Source organism: Equus asinus, chromosome 2, assembly GCF_041296235.1.
Source record: "Equus asinus isolate D_3611 breed Donkey chromosome 2, EquAss-T2T_v2, whole genome shotgun sequence".
NCBI classification, from domain to species: Eukaryota; Metazoa; Chordata; class Mammalia; order Perissodactyla; family Equidae; genus Equus; species Equus asinus.
The window spans coordinates 116,714,610-116,738,343 of NC_091791.1; the positions used below are offsets into that span (position 1 = coordinate 116,714,610).

A 23,734-nucleotide genomic window follows, 5' to 3' on the forward strand; every position below is an offset into this window, starting at 1 on the left:
ACATTTTATGTTTTTAAAATCATTTATAGTCTCGTCTTTAGTGTGTGTCCATCCATTACCCTCTTATAATTGAAATAGTTGATTTTAGTACATTTGTCTTTTAACCTTCATATCGTCCTCACAGGTAGTTAATCTGCTAGCTTTAGTATATTTCTACCTTTACAAATGATTTTATTGCCTGTTTTTTGTTGTTGTTTTGTTTGGTTGATAATATTTTGTTTTTATCTCTATTTGTGGTCATTGCTTTTCCACTTAAATAAGTCCCTTCAGCATTTCTTGCAGAACTGCTTTCTTGGTGATAAACTCCTTTAAATTTTGCTTGTCTAGGAAGCTCTTTATCTCTCCTTCCATTCTGAATGACAAACTTGATGGATAGAGTATTCTTGGGTGTAGGTTTTTTCCTTTTAGCACGTTAAATATGTCGTGCCCTTCTCTTCTCACCAGTAGGGTCTCAGCTGAGAAGTCCACTGATAGCCTGATGGGCTTCCCTTTGTATGTCACATGTGGCCTTTCTCTTGCTGCTTTTAGGATTCTCTCTTTATCCTTAAATTTGGACATTTTAATTATAATATGTCTTGGTGTGGGCCTCTTTGGGCTTATCTTGTTTGGAGCTCTCTGTTCTTCCTGAACTTAGGTGTCTGTTTCCTTCCTCCGGTTAGGAAAATTTTCATCTATTATTTCTTCAAATAAATTTTCTGACCCTTTGTCTCTCTATTCTCTCTCTGGGACACCTGTAATCAGAATGTTAGCAAGCTTGATATTGTCCCAGAGTTCCCTTACACTGTTCTCATTCTGTCTAATTCTTTTTTCTTTTTTCTGTTCTGCTTGGATGATTTCCTCTAGACTTTCGTCTAGCTCACTGATCTGTTCTTCTGTATCCTGTACTCTGCTATTGAGGCCCTCTAGAGAATTTCTCATTTCCAGTGCTGTATTCTTGATTTCTGATTTTTTTTATATCTTCCCATTCTTTGCTGATGTGCTCACTGTGTTCATCCAGTCTTCTTCCCATACCTGTGAGCATCCTCATGATATTTTGTTTGAACTCTTTGTTGAGTAGGTTGCTTGTTTCCATTTCATTTAGTCCTTTTCCTGGGATTTTGCCCTGTTCCCTTTATTGGAAAGTATTCCTTTGTCACCCCATTATGCCTCTTTCTCTGTGCTTATTTCTATGTATTAGGTGAGTCGGCTACGTATCCTGATCTTGGAGAAGTGGCCTTATGTATGAGATGCCTTATGATGCCCAACAGTGTGCTTCCATCTCATCACCATTCCAGAAGATCCAGGAGTGACCACTTTGTGGGCTACTTGTGTCCTTCTGCTGAGGTAGGCTTGTTCCCACTGCAGTTACCCAGGGAGTCTAGTCTTTCCTTCCCTGGCAAGCTGTTTGTAATTACAGTTTGGGGAGCCTCAGCACCATTGGCTACAAAGTCTATCAGCACACTCCTATTGCAGTTTTCCTCTTAATTGGGTTGGTACCCAGTGTAACTGGTTGCTAGTCTCAGAGCCTTACAGTTGCTATAGGCCTCAGGCCTATAAGGCTGTTGTCAGTTCTCTTAGGAGTGCAGGTGAGTGGGGCTTTCCCTAGGCACAGGAGCAATCGATTTTTTCAGGCTTTGGAAGATGGGGCTGATCCTTTTTTGGCTACTTGTGAAGCACAGATGTTTTGTCACTGATAAGCCTCAACCCCCACGGGACCACGCACACTGTCACCACAGTCCTGTTCCATTCAAAATTCTCAACCCCCTGGAGTATACCCCAACAGTGTCCTGCAGAGGCCCCCACCTCTCCACCAATGCCCCCCACAGTTCACCTGGTCCTCACATAGGCCCTGCCTCACAGAGGCAGACACACTTGCCTGCCTGCAGAGGATCAAGGCACCCAGTCAATGTAGGCTGAAAAGTAGCCTGAGAGCTTGCTGTTAGGTGGGGCCAGTCCCTAGGGGTGGTTGCCTGCTCTGGCTGAACTGTATTAAATCTGTGCTCTAGTGGGCGTGGCAGACCCCTGGGCTAACAGGCCAAGGGATGAACCTCAATGGCCCCCACTGGGCTCTGTGTCAGCACGCCTGGAGCAGTTCAGAACAATGGCCCCCATCAATGTCTCAGTCTCCAGGGAGGTGCCTCCTCTCTCCAAGCTGCCCCCATTGCCCACCAGGTGAGTCTAATTTCACCAAAGGACTGTCAGCCTTCTGTTTGGTGATTTTAGGTTACTGCAATGAGTGAGTTTGTGCATGGGCCCTTTAAGACCAGGGTCTTTTTGTCTTTCAGCCAGCAGCTTTTCTGGGGGTATCCTCCCTGCAGTTAATAGCCAGCAAAGCCAGACAGTATGCTGCCCGTCTCAGTTGGGCTGAGTCTGAAGGATGCTTATAGCAGTATCGCCCCTGCTCAGGTCCTCACTCCTCCATGGAGGTCTGCATAACTTAGGTTGGCTCCTGCCTGGCCAGCAGAGAAGCTCTGCTACTCCCAAAGGTGGCATTTTTCCTCTCCAACAGCAATTTCTGCCTCTTCTGCCTTCATCAGGACTGTCCCTTGATGTGGGGGTTCTTTTTATGCAGTTTTCAATTTTATCTGCAGAGTAATTTTTCCAAAAATAGTTGTAACCTGGTTGTGTTCATGGGAGGAGATGAGTTCAGAGATTGGACTTTTCAAGCCACTTGAAGCTAAGAAGATAAGCTAAGCAATCATTCCCAGAATTTGCCCGCAATATCTACAAAATTGAGTGAATTCTTCTCTTCTACAGATCCTGAAAATACCCTGTGATTCCTGGACCTTCCAGGAAGTTGCCTTCCACACTGACCTGTAAGGTGGGAAACACCATAAGACAGGTGAAAGCTAATTTTTCCAAGGATGTTTTGTAAGAATTGGCTCCTTAAAGTTTCCCTTTTCCTCTAAGCTGTCTGATCATATGTGATTCAACACACATTTTTCTCTAATATGGCATATCATCATAGCCTTGGTAATATACCCAATGTTTCCCACTGTGTCCTGCTAGAAGGAGGACAGATTCTTATTGAGTTTATGCAAATAATTATATTGACATAAAAATAAGAATACTCACTAAGAGTTTTCCAATTATGGAGGGATCCAGTAGTGAAAAAAAAGTGATTTTTCTTTCATTTTAGTTCTCAAAAATATACTTTACAAAATTTCTATAAGTTACATGTAGCTTAAAAGAAAAAACAATTTCTTCTATATGGAAAACAAAATGTTAAAAAACAGCAAAATTTAAACAAAAAGTTATAAAAATTATAACGGTCCTCATCAGTTCATTCAACCCTATGTACTTAGATTTTCCTCTGCTAGATCTTGAGTTAGTAGTTTGTGAATCCATCAGCTTCTTCATTACTTCTGGAAATTCCTACTCAATCAAGGGGCATGGTCTCAAAGTTAGTCAAGTGATACCCTTATGGAGAAATCTTGCCTGTAGACGATTATAAACACTTTTGGAGAAGAATAAAAGTGAAACAGTAACTTTCTGTGAATGGGAAATGACTTAAAAGGCCATAGCAAACTTCTGATGAGAGTTCATTTGTTAAGAAAAATCATTCATTTTTGTTGAATACAACATTTAAACATAATAACTGGACTATGAGTGTTAACAAATTTCTTTGGACTTCAAACAATTTCTGGAATATCTATATTAATAACATATCCACATACATATAACCTAAGAACATTTATCACTACTTCCTGACAATACTTTCCATGTTATTTAACATAAATAAATCTAATTAGCTTAGCATGTCTCTTATAAGGTGAGAGAAAACTCCTTTGATATTTTCCAGAGGTTCTCTTGGAAATCTCAAAGTTAATTTGAGATCGGGAAGACTCCTATAAGAATTTAATTTTGGGAAGTTGTCAAAATGTCAAAAGATTTGAACACTTAATTAAATAGCATCACATGCCACTGTGAAAGTATACTTAGTTATCTATTTAACCAAAGTGACAATTTAAAGATGTCAAAGGAAATTCAGAAAGTTACATACTTGTAAAATATCTCTTTTAATATTGAGAAGACTATGTTTTCTTTAGTAATTAATGACTTGATAAAGACAACATGAAGCATAAGAAATTATTTTAAGATACAAAATCTTGGTTTCCCAGGCAGAATACTTAGAAGGTAAAGGGATACTTTGGTTTTTTAAAAATAATTTCTTATTGAGAGCAGACCAATAATCTAAGAAAACTTCTTAGAGCAGAGAGATGGAAAGCCAAATTCTAGTTTTGAACCAGTGTGTTATTAATTCAAAGGCTAGATTTAAGTAATTTTATAAGTAAATACATCTGAATCTTAGCTAGGTTTAGAACACAAGATAAGATTCTTTTTTGGAAGTCCTTCCCTACAATCCTTACACAACTTTTTTTTCTTATATCCATTCAGGTTTTTTCTTATCCCTTTTTTCTCATTCTATGTTAGGACAAAAGTACTTTTATTCATTAAGAAAAACACACCCGTCATTCCTTTATTATTTAAATAGAACATGCATTACTTTCCCTACAATAGAGGTTTTTATATCATTACCCATATTAGCCTAATTGTGTTTATATATACCAATTAATATCTTTAAACAATAGTCTCATTTCTTTTACAGAGAAAGCTAGGAAGTAAGCAACTGTTAACTGTCTAGCACATAGTATCATTCTGTAGCATATTAATGAATACAACATTCTGTGATTTTCTAGTCATATGCCATAGCATAATTTCTTATGTTTAAAAGCAGACACATATTTAGCTTCTTTACACCAGATAAAAGCAGAAGGCAAAAAGAAGATAAATATATTCATCAATAATGTTTCCATATTTTATCTTAATGATATATATATTGAATGATTATTCATTCTTTACCTTATATTAGTACATCTTTAAGGTTTTAGGTTACAAAATGGTTGTGAAAAATTTTATGTGTGTGTGGTGAGGAAGATTGGCCCTGAGCTAATATCTGTGCCAAGCTTCCTCTATTTTGTATGTGGGATGCCACCACAGCATGGCTTGATGAATAGTGTGTAGGTCTGCACTCCTGATCTGAACCTGAAAAACCTGGGCAGCTGAAGTGGAAGCACATGGACTTCAGCACTATTTAGTGTCACCAGGTCAGCCCCTTGTGAAACTAGTTTTAAGTAGACATATTTTATAATGTAATTTATAAAATGCATAAAATATTATAAAACATAATTATTTTAAAGTTCATTTATAAATTTTATAAATTGACTTGATTTGAACATAATACCTGAAGCCACTAAACTCTAAGGAGAGAACTTATTGGATAAGGTCCACAACATCAATCTTTGCAATGATTTTTCATATTCACACCAAAAGCAAAGGGAACAAAAGCAAAAATAATCAGGCAGGACTACATCAATCAAAAAGCTTCTGCACAACTAAGAAAAGCATCAATAAAATGAAAAGGCAACCTAAGGAATGGGAGAAAATATGTATAAGTCATATATTTCATGGGGGATTAATATAAAAAGTGCATAAAGAATTCATACAATGCAGTAGCAATAAATCAGACAATCTGACTAAAAAATAATCAGAGGAACTCAATAGACTTATTTCCAAAGAAGACACACAAATGGCCAACAGGTACGTGAAAAGGTGTTCAATATCACTAATTCTAAGAGAAATGCAAATGAAACCCACAATAATACATCATCACATGCCTCCTAGAATTACTGTGAAAAAGATAATAGATAACAGTTGTTGGCAACGATTTGGAGAAAAGGGAACTCTTGTTCCATGTTTCAGGAATGTAATTTGGTGCAGCTGCTATGGAAAATAGTATGGAGGTTCGTCAAGACATTACAAATAGAATTATTATACTATGTACCAATTCCACTTCTCTGGGTATATATCAAGCGAAAAAAATCAATATGTTGGAGGGATAATCTACACCCTCATATTTATTCAAGCATTAATTACAATAGGCAAGACAGAAACAACCTAAGTGTTCATCAATGGATAAACGTATAAAGAAAATTATATATATATATTTATTTATACACATGTATATATATAATGGAATATCAAACGTATACGGTGTGGAATATATATATGTAGGGATATAGTCCATCCATAAAGAAGGAAACCCTCCCATTTGCAACAACATGATTGAACCTTCAGAGCATTATTCTAAGTGAAATGAGTCAGTCAGAGAAATAAAAATACAGTATTATCTCACTTATATGTGATATCTAAAGGAACAAAACTCATATAAACAGAGAACACTTTGGTTGTAATCAGAAGCTGAGAGTAGGGGATGGGGGAAATGGGTGAAAGTGATGAAAATTTACAAACTTCCAGTTATAAGATGAATTAGTTCTGGGGATGGAATGTACAGCATGGTGACTATAGTTAAAATACTGTATTATATATTGAAAGTTGTTAAGAGAGTGGATCTTAAAAATTCTAGCGTAAGATAAAAATCTTTGTAATTATGTGAGGTGATCAATGTAAACTAAATTTATTGTGTTTAATATTTCACAATATATACATATATCAAATCACTTTGCCCTAATGAATACAATGTTACATGTTAATTATGTGAATAAAATTGTGATAAAAATAGAAATTGCAAAGGAAAAGTATAAAAAGAAACATATTATAAAACATAACTATTGAAAAGTTAATTAATAAATTTTCCCACTAACATCTATTTAATTCACTATGCTTATCAATTGTGTTTCAAATGATCGCAAAAATTTCATAAGCTAAATCAACAAATCTAGCCGTCATCCTAAATTATTTTTCTAGTTCAAAATTAAGCAAGTATCAAGAAATATCAGAAGAAAAGAACCTAAAAAATTAAAAATATAGTTCTTCATTTTAAAAATATTTCTACCATACATGGCGTGCAACAAGCAATGTATTTTTATTGTATATTCTGGTATTATCTTGGATTTATAGTTTTATAACCTTAAACACCTAGTAGATAAATAAACTTGTTTACTAATCCTAGGTAGAAAAAAATTATGTGTATACATTATATTTAATGCTGAAAACTCTGAAGACATTCTTTTTTTAAATTTTAACAGTTTTAAAATTAGCTTTATTTAGCAAAGATTATCCCAGATCATGTGAATTTTTTAAAAAAGGATTAATTTCTATATTTCTGAGAGTTTTAGCAATACTCAATGTATTTATTTATTTTTTAAATTTGGTAGAGCCAATTATTGTATGAGAGTTCATTACAATATAAAAAACAAGTTCTAGCCTACAGAACAAAAAATAAACCAATGAAAATTAAGCTAATTAACTTTGACAACTTCACAATCATTTTCAAATTCACAATCATAGATGGAAAAATTTCTCGAATAGAAATGAAAATTGTGTTTTTATGAGACTCACTACCCTATCCCTGATGACATTTATGTCCCATGGTACTTGTTTCTTATGCAGCCACTTAGAGAGTTTTGGTCTCTGGTATATGCTGGAAGTAAAGAGTAATACAAGAATAGTGTTAATTGCCCTTGATGGCTTAAAATAGTGAGAAGATTTCATAATTTTATAATTTCATGACTTATTTTATAAGATTTTATTTTGCAAGTTTAAAGAGGAGAGATAATGCTATCACCCTTCTAACCATCATTTTAAATTGAATTCAGATCAACTATGCAGAACCTTATGAAAATTCACCAGCATTTCATCATTGATATACTTGCCATCCATGTTTTCATGATATTTGCTGACACTTTTTTTACATAATCCATCTTATTTTTTATTTCAGTAACATTGGATTATAACATTACATAAATTTCAGGTGTACATCGTAATATATTTTGAATTCTGTTTAGATTACATTATGTTCACCACTCAAAGACCAATTACAATCCATCACCAGACCCATGTGCCTAATCACCCTTTTGGCCCTCCTCCATCCCCCCGTTCCCTCTGCGAACTACTAATCCAATCTCTGTTGCTTTGTATTTTCTTGTCATTGTTTTTATCTTCTAGTTATGATGGAGATGATATGGTATTTGAATTTCTCCCTCTGACTTATTTCACTTGGCATAACGCCCTCAAGGTCCATCAATGTTGTCACAAATGGCTAGATTTCATCATTTTTTATGGCTGAGTGGTATTCCATTGTGTATATATACCAAATCTTCTTTATCCACTTGTCCCTTGATGGGCACCTAGATTGCTTCCAAGTCTTGGCTATTGTGAGTAAGACTTCGATGGAACACTGAGGAGCAGGTATCTTTATGCATTTGTGTTTTCAACTTTTTCAGATAAATACCAAGCAGTGGAATAGCTAAATCATATGGCAGATCTATTCTTAATTGTCTGAGGAAACCCCATACTGATTTCCACAGTGTCTGTCCCAGTTTGCACTCCCACCAGCACTGTCTGAGTGTTCCCGTCTCACGACATCGTCTCCAACACTTGTTATTTCCTGTCTTGTTAATTATAGCTGTTCTGATGGGAGCGAGGGGATATCTACTTGTAGTTTTGATTTGCATTTCCCTGATGGTTAATGATGTTGAACATGCTTTCATGTGCCTGTTGGCCATCCATATATCTTCTTTGGAGAAATGTCTGTTTAAATCTGTTGCCCATTTTTTAATTGGGTTGTTGGTTTTTTGTTGTTGAGCTGTATGCGTTCTATGTATATTTTGGATATTAACCCCTTTTCTGATATATGGATTGCAAATATCTTCTACCAATTGTTAGGTTGTCTTTTCATTTTGTTGATGGTTTCCTTTGTTGTGCAGAAGCTTTTTAGTTTGATGTAGTCCCATTTGTTCATTTTTTCTGTTGTTTCCGTTGCCCAGTCAGACATGGTATTTGATAAAATGTTGCTAACATCGATGTCAAAGAGCATGCTGTCTATGTTTTCTCCTAGAAGTTTCATGGTTTCAGGTCTTACATTCAAGTATTTAAGCCATTTTGAGTTTATTTTTGTGCATGGTGTAAGACAATGGTCTCCTTTCATTCTTTTGCATGTGGCTGTCAAGTTTTCACAACACTATTTATTAAAGAGACTCTCCTTTCTCTATTCTATGTTCTTGGCTCCCTTGTTGAAAATTAGCTGTCCATATATGCATGGGTTTATATCTTGGCTCTTGATTCTGTTCTATTGACCTGTGTGTCTGTTTTTGTGCCTGTACTATGCTGTTTTGGTTAGTATTACTTTGTAGTATATTTTGAAGTCAGGGAGTGTGATACCTCCAGCTTCGTTCTTTTTTTCAGGATTCCGTATGCTATTCGGGGTCTTTGTTGTTCTACATAAATTTTGGGATTCTTTGTTCTATTTCTGTGAAAACTGTTGTTTTAAATTTGATAGAGAGTGCATTGAATCTATCGATTGCTTTAGAAGTATGGACATTTTAACAATGCTAATTCTTCCAATCCAAGGGAGTGGAATATCTTTCCATTTCTTTGTGTCTTCTTCAATTTCTTTCAACAATGTTTTATAGTTTTCAGTGTACAGTCTCTCACCTCTTTGGTTAAGTTTCTTCCTAGGTATTTTCTTTTTTTGCAATTGTAAATGGGATTGTATTCTTAATTTCTATTTCTGCTACTTTGTTGTTATTGTATAGAACCACAACTGATTTCTGTATGTTGATTTAGTGTCCTCCAACTTGACTATATTCATTTATTATTTCTAAAAGATTTTATTGGATTCTTTAGGGTTTTCTATCTAGCAAATACTGACAGTTTCACTTCTTCCTATCCAATTTGGATCCCTTTTATTTCTTTTTCTTTCCTGATTGCTCTGGCTAGGACGTCCAATCCTACGTTAAGTAAGAGTGGTGACAGTGGGCATCCTTGTCTGGTTCCTGTTCTTAGAAGGATATCTATCAGTTTTTCTCCATTGAGAATAATATTTGCTGTGGGTTTGTCATATATAGCCTTTATGATTGTGAGGTATTTTCCTTCTATACCCATTTTATTTAATGTTTTTATTATAAATGGATGCTGTATCTTCTCAAATGCTTTCTCTGCATCTGTTGAGATGATCATGTGATTTTTATCCTTCAGTTTGTTAATGTTGTGTATCACACTGATTGATTTGTGGAAGGTGAACCATCCCTCCATCCCTTGAATAAATTCCACTTGATCATGGTGTACGATTTTTAATGTATTGTTGTATTCAATTTTCTAGTATTTTGTTGAGGATTTTTGCATTGATGTTCATCACTGATATTGGCCTGTAATTTTCTTTTTTTCTGTTGTCTTTGTCTGATATTGGTATCAGGTTAATGGTAGCTTCATAGAATGATTTAGGAAGCTTCCCCTCCTCTTCAAATTTTTAGAAGAGTTTGAGAAGGATAGGTATTATGTCTGACCCTGGACTTTTATATTTGGGGAGGTTGTTTTATTACTGTTTCCATCTCCTTACTGGTGATTGGTCTATTCAAATCTCTAATTTTTCTTGATTCAATTTTGGAAGGTTGTATGATACTAAGAATTTATCCATTTCTTCTAGATTTTCTATTTCTTGGCATATAGCTTGTCATAGTAGGAATACTCAATATATAAACGTGCTCATTTATCTCTAATGAATATAACTTCTTTAAGGGGTATTTTTAAAATTATTCTGATAATATCATCCAGATGTATATAAATGTCATGTACAAAAAATGCATCCTTAGATACATACATACATAAACAAAGGCACTGATGCAAAGAGAGATCTTATAGCTTTGAATCTAAAATTTTAGGTCTGACTCAGTGAAATTTAATAAACAATATCACTGTTTTAGCTCTACTTTATTTTCATCTGATTTGTGTTTCTGGCTAAAAGAGAAAGTTAACGTATCTGTTACCAATATTTCTGGAGGAGAATTTTAAGAATTCATTTTGCCCTTATATGTAACCTGATAGAGGCTCTGGAATAAATTTTAGACCAGTGACTGAGGAGACATCTAGCAGCTGTCTGGAATTTTCCAAAACCCAATTGAGGGGACTAAACATCCAGTTCTATTTCCTACTATTTTTTTTTTTTCCTATTTTAAGCCTGAGGCAATTGCTTTTGGGTTCCCTCAGCCCCTTGAGCACCCTTTATGGAGGGTAGGGGCACTGAAGTTCAAGTGATTTCAAGTAGATGAGGGGATGATGTGGAGGTAAAATCCCGGCGGGGTGGACAGAGGCTAAGATCACATGGAGGCTTGAAGGGGAACACATCAAGGGATTAAATGGAATTGGAGGGATGATGCAAAGAAGTTTTAGGAGGAAGCAGGAGCAGCTGTGATACAACAGGAGAGCTTTAAGGAGCCAATTTTGGAAGACCTTAAATTTCCCAAAGAGACCATTGAAGTTCCAAATTATCTTTCATAAAATCATGCGAACAAGAAAAGAAGAAGACAGAGTTCGTGGAGCATAGTTTAAGCAGGGGTTCAAGAAGTGGGTTTTAAGTTCACTGAGAGACTCCCAAAATCTTAACTACTGGTAACTTTATACTTATGGACAGAGAACCTTGGGACTGTAAACCAAATTCTTACAAACAGAGAAACCTAGGACTGTAACCCATCCTCTATTTTCTGGGACCAACCAAGCTTCTAGAATATATTTAAAATCCTAAGAATCAGAATCTGTCCCCATCACCTAAGGGAACATTTCTCTTGACCAGTGGTTTAGGAATCAGATTCACCAGTGGATCCCTGTTCGGTTAGTCAGGAGTAAAGATAAAGTCTTTAATGATGCACACTTACAGTCCTGGGTGAGGTGTACTTGGCTCCAATAAAGAATCTGATTTTATCTGAGTCACAGCACGTTGACTGTAGAAAATACATTAGAAATGGACAGTAGTTAAAGCAGTAGAAACAGATGTTTTTCAGGACTATGACAATAGAGGAAAAGAAACTTCAATATAAAGTGGTGCTCAATTCTGAATACAACATAGGCAATTGAGAATTTATAGCCAAGGAGCCTGGTGTGGGTCAGTGAATGGAAAATTACTAAGAGGAAACATTAATGGTAAGGGCAATTCTGTCTAATTTGATCTAACAGGATTGCTGAAGACAGGCTAGGCTGATCAGACATCACCTGTTGTAGGGTAGAAGTTGTGAAACGTGATTAGATATAAATTGTGATCAGACATGGAAGATGAGAGACTTTTGCTACACAATCTGAGCAGGGCTTTTGTTGAGGATTTTACAAGGAAGTGCACAGATGATCCTAGGATAATGTTCACGAGCCTGACTAATATTTGGTGAAGCAAAGAAACCGTGCCACTATCAAATAACTATCTGTGTCAATATCAAAGTTATATTAGACAAATACTACAACGGAGGTAAGGAAGAGTAGTCTGGAATACACAACACCCCTTAGGGTTTCTCTTAGTATTACAGTGCCCTATTAATGTCAATGAGAAACTACAACAAACCAATCCAAACAACACTAATAAGGACCCAAACCTGCCAAGAATGAAGGTTTTGGTCACTCAACCTGTTGAAGAACCGCAACCAAACAAGGCTATTGCTGACTTGCTGACAGAAAGGGAATACAGAATGCGCAATAGAAGAAAGAAGGCATAAATACCAGTTTTAACCTCGTGGCCAGTTACTGAAATGAGCACTGTAATTGTCACGATTATTTCCTCCTTATTTTGTGTAATAAGTATGTGCGTTTACATACATATATTAAGAAAATATTTTTATTTTCCAGCTGTATTATTCCCTTATCAAGATATGTAGGACACATTGACTTTATATCATATATTTATATATTGTTAATTTTACATCATACAACTTGTATGGGATATAAAGAAAAAGAGTAAATATTGCTCAAGGGCTTTCTGTCCTCTTCTGGGGAACAAGTTAGTGTGTGTTGATTGTATACAGCATAAATGTATTATATTAGGCAAAATTAAAACCTCATTATTGTCTTTATTTGGAGATTACCATGATTTAATGTAATTTATATTAGTGTCATTTTGATGAAGGGTGAACTTGCGATCGTTCATTTTATTTGTCAAGTTGACTAGGCTAAGGGAATTACAGATGAGTAATAAAACATTATGTTTGAGTGTGTCTGTGAGGATATCTAAAGGGAGTAGCATTTGAATCAGTAGACTGAGTAAATAGATTCTTCCTCACCAACGTGGTCTGGCAGCATCCAGTCTGAAAATAGAGGACCTGAATAAAATAAAAAAACAAACAAACAAATGAAAGGCAAATTCATATTTCTCTTCCTAAGCTGGAAGTCCATCTTCTCCTGCCCTGGGGCAGCAGTGCTCCTGATGCTCAGGGCTTTGGATTCTGGGACTTAAACCTGTGGGCCTTTTGTTCTCAGGCCTTTTGCCTGGGATTAAATGTTATACAATCAGCTCCCCTAGTAATCAGGCCTTCAAGGTTGAACTGAATTATACCTCCAGCTTTTGCAGTTTGGCAGCTTGCAGATGTCACATAGTAAAATTTCTGGGCCTCCATAACCATCTGAGCAAATTACTATAATAAATATCCTTTTATGTTGATCTATATATCCATTTATCAATCAATCAATTTACCTAGCTGTCATCTATTTATCTATCTATCTTTCCTCTATCTATATCTATTCTATTGGTTCTGCTTTGGAAGAACCCTGACTAATACAGCTTTTGGTACCAAGAGTGGTTCTAGGGGAACAGAATTTTCAGGATGAGTTTTTTAAATTGGTTCTGAGGTTTCTTGAGTCATCTCTCTAATCTGATCAGATTTAAAGACACTAACAGCTTGTCCAGCAGTAATACAGCACTGACAGTTCAAGATGTGAAATATTTGTAGTCATAAGAGTAATATCTGCATTAGATAATCTTAAGTAACCATTTATAGGAAGCGAAGAACTAAGTACCTATGTGTATGATACATTCAAACATTTCTGGAAAGCTAAGGAATACAATTATGTTGATTGGTCCTTCCTAATATCTTTGGACAAAGTGGTAAAATAAAATGATGAGCTCAGGGATTCATATCAGCTCAAGCTTGTATCAATGACCTAAGAACTTCTACATGTGCCTGAAGGAGAGCCTTATTTCCAGGAGGGACTTAAATGGCTGAATATCAAACTATATTTGGCTGAATTTCAAGGCAAGTCATACTCCCAGGCTGCTGGAGTGCCTACTGTTAAAGTGAGGGCATTGATTGGAAAGAATGGGATCCTGTAATGTGGTATCAGAACTTGTTAGGATGACCCTGATGAAGGTGGGGATATTGAGCCTCTAAATTTTGAAAGCCTTCTTTGCCAGTGGAAGTGGTATCACCACTCCCAACACAAGTACCACCCTCAAGCTCAGTGCAGTGTTATTCCCACCCCACGTGGTAGCAGTCTCCAAATCCAGGGAGGTATTCGTCTTTTCATCTCAGTCTGTGCTGATTAACCCTGCATTGCCTTAGAAAACAGTAATGGTTGTTCCTGAGACAGTTACCATCTATGACTACACTCAGGGCTCAGCAGGCCCCTAAAGGTAAGGTGAAGTGTGTGACCCAAGAGGAGGTGTGCTACAGTCCAAAAGATCTACTTGAGTTTTCTAATTTATGCAAGCAGAAACCTGGGAATATGTATGGAAAAGCATATTAATGGTGTGGGATAATAGTGGAAGTGATATAAATTTGGATCAGGCTGAATTTATTGATACTGGCCAACTAAGCAGAGATTCTACATTTAATGGTGCAGCCCAATGAATAGAATGGTCTCCACTAGTTTGTTGGGTTGGTTGGCTGAAATATGGATCAAACGTTGGCCCACCCTAAGTGAAATGGAAATGCCTGATCCCCTTGGTTTAGTGTACAGGAAGAGATTCAAAGCTTAGGGAGATTGGAATGTTAGATTGGATTTGTCATTTAAAACCTACTTTTCAAACTGTGAGGGTCCAGAAACATACCTTTCACCAATACTTTGAGAATCAAGTTAGGGAGTGGAGCCCCAGCATCCTTGAAGGGCTTGAGTGTTTGGTTTTCCTTGTAGGCCAGAACTTACATTAGGAAGTGCTGCTGCACAATTGGAAAGTATGAATGCAGTGGGTATCAGTGGATCCAAGGGTGACATGGGCTAAGTGGTTTTGCTCATCTGCCAAAGTCGAAGGAGATATATTTACTGTAGCGGACAGCATAGGTAATGCAGCTTTCTGAATAGTCTGACCAGCTCAAATATATGGCTATGGTTAGTTAATCCCAGTTTTCCTGGAAGTGAAAAATATAGGAAGCCTTCTAATTACTCACTTGATATGTTTAAGCAGTAAAGTTCTAAGACAAGTGAACAAAAGCATAAAGTGAATTATAAAAATAGAGTCACAGAACCCTCAAGCAATTCTCAGATCTGAGACAATTTACAGAGGCATAACTGAACTTGAATTAAAGGGAGACCTGGTCCCTAGGTTCCACAAAGGTACCCACAGCCTTTTAACAGAGAAATTGAGCATTAGAGGGAAGGAAATAATCAGAATTTTCAGGAACAATTGACAATAGTTCTGAAGTCACATTGTTTCCAGGAGACCCAAAATGTCACTGTAGCCCTCCAGTCAAAGTAAGTGCCTTTGGGGGTCAGGTGATCTGTGGTTTTAGTTCAGTCTGTCTCACAGTGGGTCCAGTGGTCCCTGGACCCATCTTATGGTTATTTCCCCAGTTTTAGTATGCATAATTGGAATAGGGATACTTAGCTGCTGAAAGAATCCCTTCATTAATCCCTTGACCTGAGGCATGAAGGATATTGTGGCGGGAAAGGCCATATGAAGCCATTAGAACTCATTCTTCCTGTGAAAATAGTCATTCAAAACCAATATATACCACATTCCATGAGGTATTTCAGATAATTATGCCACCAGGTATAGGACTCAAAAGATACAGAGGTGGTGAGTCCTACCACATTCCCATTCATCACTTCTATTTGGCCTGCTCAGAAGACAGATAGATCTTGAAGAATAACAGTGGATTATATCAAGCTTAACCTAGTGGTAACTCTAAATATCAGCTGTGATTTCATTGCTATATGTCTGACGTACACAGACCTATGGTGTTGGCTAGTTAATCATGATTGTCCTAGAAGTGAAAGAGATTAGAATCCTACGACATTCTTACATGAGCTGCATAAGAAGAAATGTTCTAATTCAAATGAGCAAAAGAGTAACTTGAATTTTAAAGATAGAGAGCCAGAGGGGCCAGCCCAGTGGTTCACTGGTTGGGTTTGCATATTGCACCTCGGTGGCCCATGGTTTGCTGGTTCAGATCCCATGTGCGGACCTACACACTGCTTGTCAAGCCATGCTGTGGCAGACGTCCCACATATAAAGTAGAGGAAGATGAGCATGTATGTTAGCTCAGGGTTAGTCTTCCTAAGCAAAAAGAGGAAGATTGGTGGCAGATGTTAGCTCAGGGCTAATCGTCCTCAAAAAAATAAATAAATAAAAAATATATAAAGGGTCAGAGTCCCTCAATCAATTCCTACTCTTGAGCTAGTTTACAGACTTGGAGTCCCTTGAACAAAGGAGTGACCAGATCTCCTTGAGGAAGGACTCCAGTACACTTACCAAAAATTTATACTGTTGTCTCTTCCCCAGCCTTCTGCAGTGTGACCTATGGCCCTTTATCACATTAACTGTACACTGAAGGAAAGGAAATAATCAGATCTTTTAGGGACTACTGGGCACTGGTTCTGAACTCACATTGTTTCTAGGAGACCCAAAACATCACTGTGGACTCCAGTCAGAGGAGGGGATTAGGAGTCATTTGATTAATAGAGTCTTAGATAGAGTTTTCCTCCCTCAGTAGGTCCAGTGGGTCCCCAGACCCATCCTGTGGTTATTTCCTCAGTTCTAGAATTCATCATTGGAATAGACATACTTAGCAGCTGACATAATGCCCACATTCGTTTCCTGATCTGAGTAGTGATGGCTGTTAAGGTGGAAAAGGCCAAATGGGAGCCATTTGAACCACTGAAATCTAGTAATATAGCAAATCAAAAGTAATACCTCATCCCTGGAAGGATTGAAGAGATTCCTGCCACCATCAAGGATTTGAAAGATGCGGGGTGATGATTTTCATAAATCCCCATTCAACTCTTCTCTTTAGCCTGTGTAGAAGAAAGAGGGAACTTGGAGAATGAAAATTCATTATTGCCATCTTAATGAAGTGGTAACTCCAACTGCAGCTAATGTACCAGATGTGGTTTTATTACTTGAACAAATTTACACATCCTCTGGGACTAGGTATGCAGCTAGAGATCTGGCAAATACATTTTTCTTCATACGTCTCCGCAAGGCTCGCCAGAATCAGATTTCTTTCAGCTGGTATGGCTGACAATACATTTTCACTGTCCTACCTCAACTCTCCAGTCCTGTGTCAAAATTTTGTCTGCAAGGATCTTGATCACCTATCCCTTCCACAAGATATCATATTGCTCCATTAAATTGGTGACATGCTGATTGCACACTGTGTGTAGAAATAGCAATTACTCCATATTTATTGGTAACACATTGTGTGCAGGAGGTGCGGAAAAAATTCAACTAAAATTCATGGGCTGACTACCTCAGTGAAATATCTAGGAGTTCAGTGGTGTGGGACATGTATGGATATTTTTTTCAAGGTGAAGGATAAGTTGTCACATCTGGTTTCTCCTACAGCCAAGGAATAGGAATAATGCCTGGTGCACCTCAATGGATCTTGGAGGCAACATATTCCTCGTTTGAGTGAATTTCCCATGTTCGTTTATCCAGTAACCTGAAAAGGTGCTAGTTTTAAGTGGGGCCAAAAAATAGAAGCTCCAGACTACTGGACAAACTGCTCTGCCACTTGGGCAATATATTACAGCAGACCCGATGGTACTTGAAGTTTCATTGGACATAGGGATGCTCTTCGGAGCCTTTGGCAGCTCCTATAGTTGAATCACAGCACAGGTGTTCAGGATTTTGAAGCAAAGTCTTGCTATCATCCACAGATAAGTACTCTCCTTAGGAAAAACAACTCTTGGCCTGCTACTGGGCATTAGTTGAGACTGAATACTTGACCATTTGTCACCAAGATTCCATGCAGCCCCAGAGCTGCCCATTATGAACTGGGTGTTATCTGAATCAATAAGTCTTAAAGTTGGACATGGACAGCAACACTGCATCATAAATAGAAGTGGTGTATACATTATATGTGACCCGGGCAAGCCAGGAAGGGAAAGTAAGTTGTGTGAAGTAGTGGCTCAAATGCTCATGATCCCTACTCCTGCTACATGCATTCTCTCTCCTAGTCTACATCTATGGCCTCATAGAGAGCTCCCTAAAATTATTTGATAGACGAAGAAAATATGAAGGTCTGGTTTCATAATGGTGCTGCACAATATGCAGTCACAACCTGAAAATGGACAGCATCACCAATACAGCGCCTTTCTGGGACATCGTTGAAGGACAGAGGCAAAGGGAAATTCTCTCAGTGGGCAGAACTTTGGACAGCGCACCTGGTTATTGACTTTGCTTGAAAGGAGAAATGGCCAGATGTGTGATTTTATACTGATCATGGGTTGTGGCCAATGGTTTGGCTTGATGATCAGGGATTCAAAAGGAACATTAGTGGAAAATTGATGGCGATGATGTTCAGGGAAGAGATATGTGGATAGATTTCTCTTAATGAGCAAAAACATGAAGATATTTGCAAAATGTGCAATACAGAAGCCACAAGTGTACAGTTTTCCATTGAAACATTATTTTTCTGTCTATCTTCACCACCATTTCTGAAAAGATAATCAAAGCCAGGCAATTGTTCACAAAATAAGTATAGTCTCATTAAAATTGACCTGATTTTTTACATAAGTGCAGCATGAGTAGTCATTGACCACATAGGTCTTTTGAGTTTGCTTTGCTAGAAATTTTTATAAGGAATCTTCAATTGGACCATTCAAAGCCTCTTGAGGCTAGGAAGAAAAGCCAAGACATTGTCACCATATTTTGCCACAATACATATAGATTTGAGGTCCCTAAAATATCCTGATGTTCCTGGACATGAGGTTCATGAGGAAGTCCTTTGACTTACTCACCCATAAGGCATGGTACCCCATAAGCCAAGTACAGGATGGATTTCTCAAGGCTAGCTTTGTAAGCCTTGGTTCCTTAATGTCAACCTAAGTTCTTTAAGGCTGTCTGTCTATTTAATTCAATGTATGTAATTCTCAAATATGGCATTCCAGTCAACGCCTCAGTAATATACCCAATGCAGGCATACCTCATTTTGTTGCACTTTGCTTCATTGCACTTTGGAGATATTACATTTTATACAAATTGAAGGTTTGTGGCAACCCTGTGTTGAGCACCTATTCCCATTTTTCCAACAGGATTCGCTAATTTTCTGTCTCTATGTCACATTTTGGTAATTTTCACAATATTTAAAACATTTTCATTATTATTATATTTCTTATGGTGATCTGTGATCTTTGACGTTACTACTGTAATTGTTTGGACGTGCCATGAACCACACCCATATAAGACAGCAAACAATTAATAAACATTGTGTGTGTTCTGACTGCTCCAACCACCAGCCATTCCCCTAACCTCTCTGTATCTCCTTGGACCTCCTTATTCTACACAATATTGAATTTAGGTCAATTAATAACCCTACAGTGGCCCCTACATGTTCAAGTGAAAGGAAGAGTCACACGTCTCTCACTTTAAATCGAAAGCTAGAAATGGTTAAGTTTAGTGATAAAGGTACATCAAAAGCCTAGATATCCTGAAAGCTATACGTCTTCAGCCAAACAATTAGCCAAATTGTGGATGCAAAGAAAAAGTCCTTGAAGGAAATTAGAAGTGCTGCCCCAGTGAACACATGAGTGATAAGAAAGTGATACAGCATTCTTGCCGATGTAGAGAAAGTTTAAGTGATCTAGATAAAAGATCAAACCAGTCATAACATTCTCTTAATCCAAAGCCTGACCCAGAGTAAGGCCCTACCTCTCTTCAATTCTATGAAGCCTGAAAGAGGTAATGAAGCTGCACAAAAAATGTTTGAAGCTAGTAGAGATTCGTTTGTGAGGTTTAAGGAAATAAGCTGTCTCCATAACATAAAAGTGCAAGATGAAGCAGCAAGTGCTGATGTAGAAGCTGCAGCAAGTTATCCAGAAGATGAAGCTAAGGTAATTAATGAAGGTGACTAAATTAAACAACGGATTTTCAATGTATATGAAACAACCTTATATTGGAAGAAGATCTAGGACTTTTATAGCTAAAGAAGATAAGTCAATGCCTGGCTTCAAGGCTTTGAAGGATAGGCAGCCTCTCTTTATTAGGGGCTAATGTAGTTGATGACTTTCAGATGAAGCCAATACTCATTTACCATTTTGAAAATTCTAAGGCCCTTAAGAATTATGCTAAATCTACTCTTGCTGTGCTCTATAAATGGAACAAATGGATCCCCAGTCAGTCAGGAGTGAATCAAATTCTTCAAAGGTACACACTTAGGCTTCTGGGTAAGTGGTCTTGGAGTCCAATGATAAATCTGATACTATCCTAGTTGTGGCACCGTAACTGTCAAATATAAATTAGAGCTACATAGTAGTTAAAGCAATAAAATCAGATATCTTTTTCAGGATATTTGGCAAGGGAAAAGAGACCTCATTATAGAACCAGGATGGATTATAAATACAACATAGGCAAATGGAGTTTATAGCAAAGGAGTAGGGTGGGAGTCAGTGGTGGAAAATTACTAAGAGGAAACATTAAAGTTAAGGGACATTCTGGCTAAATCCACCTAACAGGATTCTTGCTGAAGGCAGGACAGGATAACAGACAGCACCTGTGGAAGGTGGAGGATGAGAACCCCGATTTGACATTGAGGGTGATCAGATATGGAGGATGAGAGATTCTTGCTAAACTGACCTAGTGGCATTATTGCTAAGGGTTTTTACAAGGAAGTGCATGAATGATCCTAGAAGAAGTTTCAGGATTCTGACTAAAGTTTGATCAAACAAAGCATCTTTCTCACTACCAAGGGGAAATTGGAGTACTGCTACAAAATAGAGATAAGGAAGAGTATACTGTTATACAGGATATCACTTAGGATTTCTCTCAGTATTATCATGCTCTGTGATTAAGATCAATGGAAAATTACAGCAACCCAAACCAGGCAAGACTAATAATCAGTGAACCTGGAGTTATACCGTGGGCTTCTCTGATTTCAGGACTTCAGATTGCAACTGAAGTATTCAACTTTATTTCCTGGTTCTCAAGTTTGCAGATGGTTTCATTATGGGACTTTTTGTTCTCCATAAACACCTTAGATGATTTCAGTAACAAACTTCCTCTGTGCTCTCTCTCTCTCTCTCTTTCTCTCTGTCTCTCTTTCTCTCTCTCTCTCTCTCATTTATATAGAGCTAACCTATTGGCCTTATTTTTCTGGAGACTCTAACTAATATAAATGTCGATGCCAAGAGTGGTCCTAGAAGTACAGAATTTAAAGGTGAGTTTTCTGAATTGCTTCCTTGGTTCCTTATAATTGGCTCTCTAATATGTTTAGATATAAGGATGCTGATGACTCTATTTGCAGTAGTAAACAGAACACTAATAGTCTGTGTCCCTTTTTTCCTAGGTAGAGGCAGCTCTAATGGCTTTCATTTGGCCTTTCTCATGATAGTGTTTGGGCCCTTCCTCAAGGGGACCTAGTCTCCCCTTCATTCAAGGGGTTCTGGGTGTATAAATTGGCTCAAGTTTGGGTTGATTAAGGGGCTGTGACTCACTCTTTTTATTATCAAGCTAGACTTTTTCTCTTAACCTAGAAATTTTCTGCTTATACAAATAAAAATAATTTAGTAGGTTTCCTATCTCTTTCACTTCTAGTAACACCATGATTAACTAGCCAACACCATAGGTCTTGGAAAGTCAGACTACTGTAATTGCTGATTTGACTCTGCTGTCTATTATAGTAACTACACCTACCTTACCTTTCTGGTTGAGTGAAGACATTTAGCTCCTAACACTCTAGCATCCAATTATTCCCAGTCCATTTAGATTTTCCCAATGTGTGCCTGTGTTTCAGACTCTAAAGTATGACCTCAGGAGAAAAACAATCACAAAACTCTTCAAGGATGCTGGGGTCCCAATCCCAAACTTATTCTCAAAGTATTAATGAAAGATATGTTTTCTGGACACTCCTAGAGTGGGTGAGCAGGTTTTAAATTATGAATTCACTTTAACATTCCTATCTCACTAAGCTTTTGACTCCTTTCCTCAACGTTAACCAAGGGAGATTGGGCATTTCCATTGCACATGTGGCGGACACCTTTTGATCCATGTTTAAGCCAACCATTCTTGGAAAGTGGTAGTGCACTTTCTGACTCCCTGTGCTGCAACATTAAGTGCAGAATCTATGAGTAGTTGGTCTGTATCAAGAAATTTTATCTGATCCAACTTTATGTTTCTTCTACCATTATCACATCCTTAATATCCATTCCCATACATATTCCCCAAATTTCTGCTTGTATGATTTACAAAACTCAAGTAGTTCTTTTGGAATGCAGTGTACTACCTCCTAGGTCACACTTTGTATGTCACCTTTTGAGGCCTGCCTTGAGTTGATTGCAGTCATAGGTGACAACTCTCTTGAGGAGGCTATTAACATTTTTACTCTTGTAGGTTAAATTTTTTATGTTTTGCAAGTCTTTGATAAACTCTCATATTTTTGAGAGTTTAGAAATATTTAATTTGATATTTCTTTTTTCCGTAAGCCAATTAAATAGAGCTTTTTTACAAATTAATTTTGGCAATGCCATCCAGAGATACATAAATATCACATATGCATAACATACAGCCATAGCATAACATACATAAACAGAAAGACAAATACATACATAGCATAAACATACAGACAAATGCAGAGACTTCACAGCTTTTGTTCTAACATTTTAGGCATGAATCAGGTATAATAATACAAAAATCACTAGTTTATAAATAACACTTGCATCTAAGCTGTGTTTCCGACACAGTTAAGTTCATTTTCTCAGAAGGCTAAAGGTTTTTACTAATATTTGTGGAAAAGATCTTTTTTGTTCCTTTCAGGAAAAGATATGCCCTGAGCTCACATCTATTACCAATCCTCCTCTTTTTCTTTTTCTCACTGAAGCCTCAGTGCACGGTTGTATATCCTAGTTGTAAGTCCTTCTAGTTCTTCTTTGTGAGCCACAGCCACAGCATGACAACTGACAGACAGGTGGCATGGTTCTGCAACCCGGAAATGAACCCAGGCCACTGAAGCAGAGAGAGCACTGAATTTTAACACTAGCTCATCAGGGTTGGCTTTGGAAAGACTTTTATGATTTTTATTTATTCTTGACAAGTAATCTTATGGAAGCTGTGGACTAGATTTTGGACAAGAGATTTTTTATAGCACTTTGTCTTTTAAAAAGCCTCTCCCCCTCTGTTTTATTTAGCTGAAGGTAATTCTGGATGTTTACATTTCAAGGATATAGTTTTACATCTTCAAGGGACAGAGAAAGAATGCAAGTTTTCTCCTAGGGGTTTTGGGACATATTTCTCCATTATTGGAAGTCTAGGGTAATTACTATTTTTTTCTTATTTTTTGAATAATTTTGTTCCAGTGTACTGATTTTTTACAGTATCTACAAGCATTTTGAGATAAATAAGGGACGTTTGGGGGATGGTAAAGATAGTGGACTTTGAATTGTTTCTAGAGATGCGTTTCTGGTTTTGCAAAAATTTGTAAGATGAGGACAATTGCTTTTAATTCCTCAAAGAATTGAGTTGCAGCCTGAGTGATATCAAGCGACTGAACCACCCATCCAACTACATTTTCTTCAGTTTGCTTCTTTATATCAGAGATAATATTTCCAACTA

At 37.2% G+C, this 23,734-nt stretch overlaps 2 long non-coding RNA genes across 4 annotated transcripts in view; one reads left to right on the forward strand and one right to left on the reverse strand.

The window, feature by feature from the left end:
* Positions 1-23,734, forward strand: part of LOC123283448 (uncharacterized) — a 174,899-nt gene that overhangs the window by 143,135 nt on the left and 8,030 nt on the right. Inside the window, exon 8 of the long non-coding RNA XR_011498016.1 lies at positions 1,178-1,323. This is a non-coding gene — a long non-coding RNA (uncharacterized lncRNA). The remainder of the gene's footprint in view (positions 1-1,177; positions 1,324-23,734) is intronic.
* LOC123282408 (uncharacterized) overlaps positions 12,284-23,734 on the reverse strand; it is a 149,157-nt gene continuing 137,706 nt past the window's right edge. For all 3 annotated transcript variants that reach the window (XR_006522471.2, XR_006522470.2, XR_011498015.1), the window contains 2 exons: positions 16,883-16,983; positions 12,284-13,076 (listed from right to left, as the gene is read on the reverse strand). This is a non-coding gene — a long non-coding RNA (uncharacterized lncRNA). The remainder of the gene's footprint in view (positions 13,077-16,882; positions 16,984-23,734) is intronic.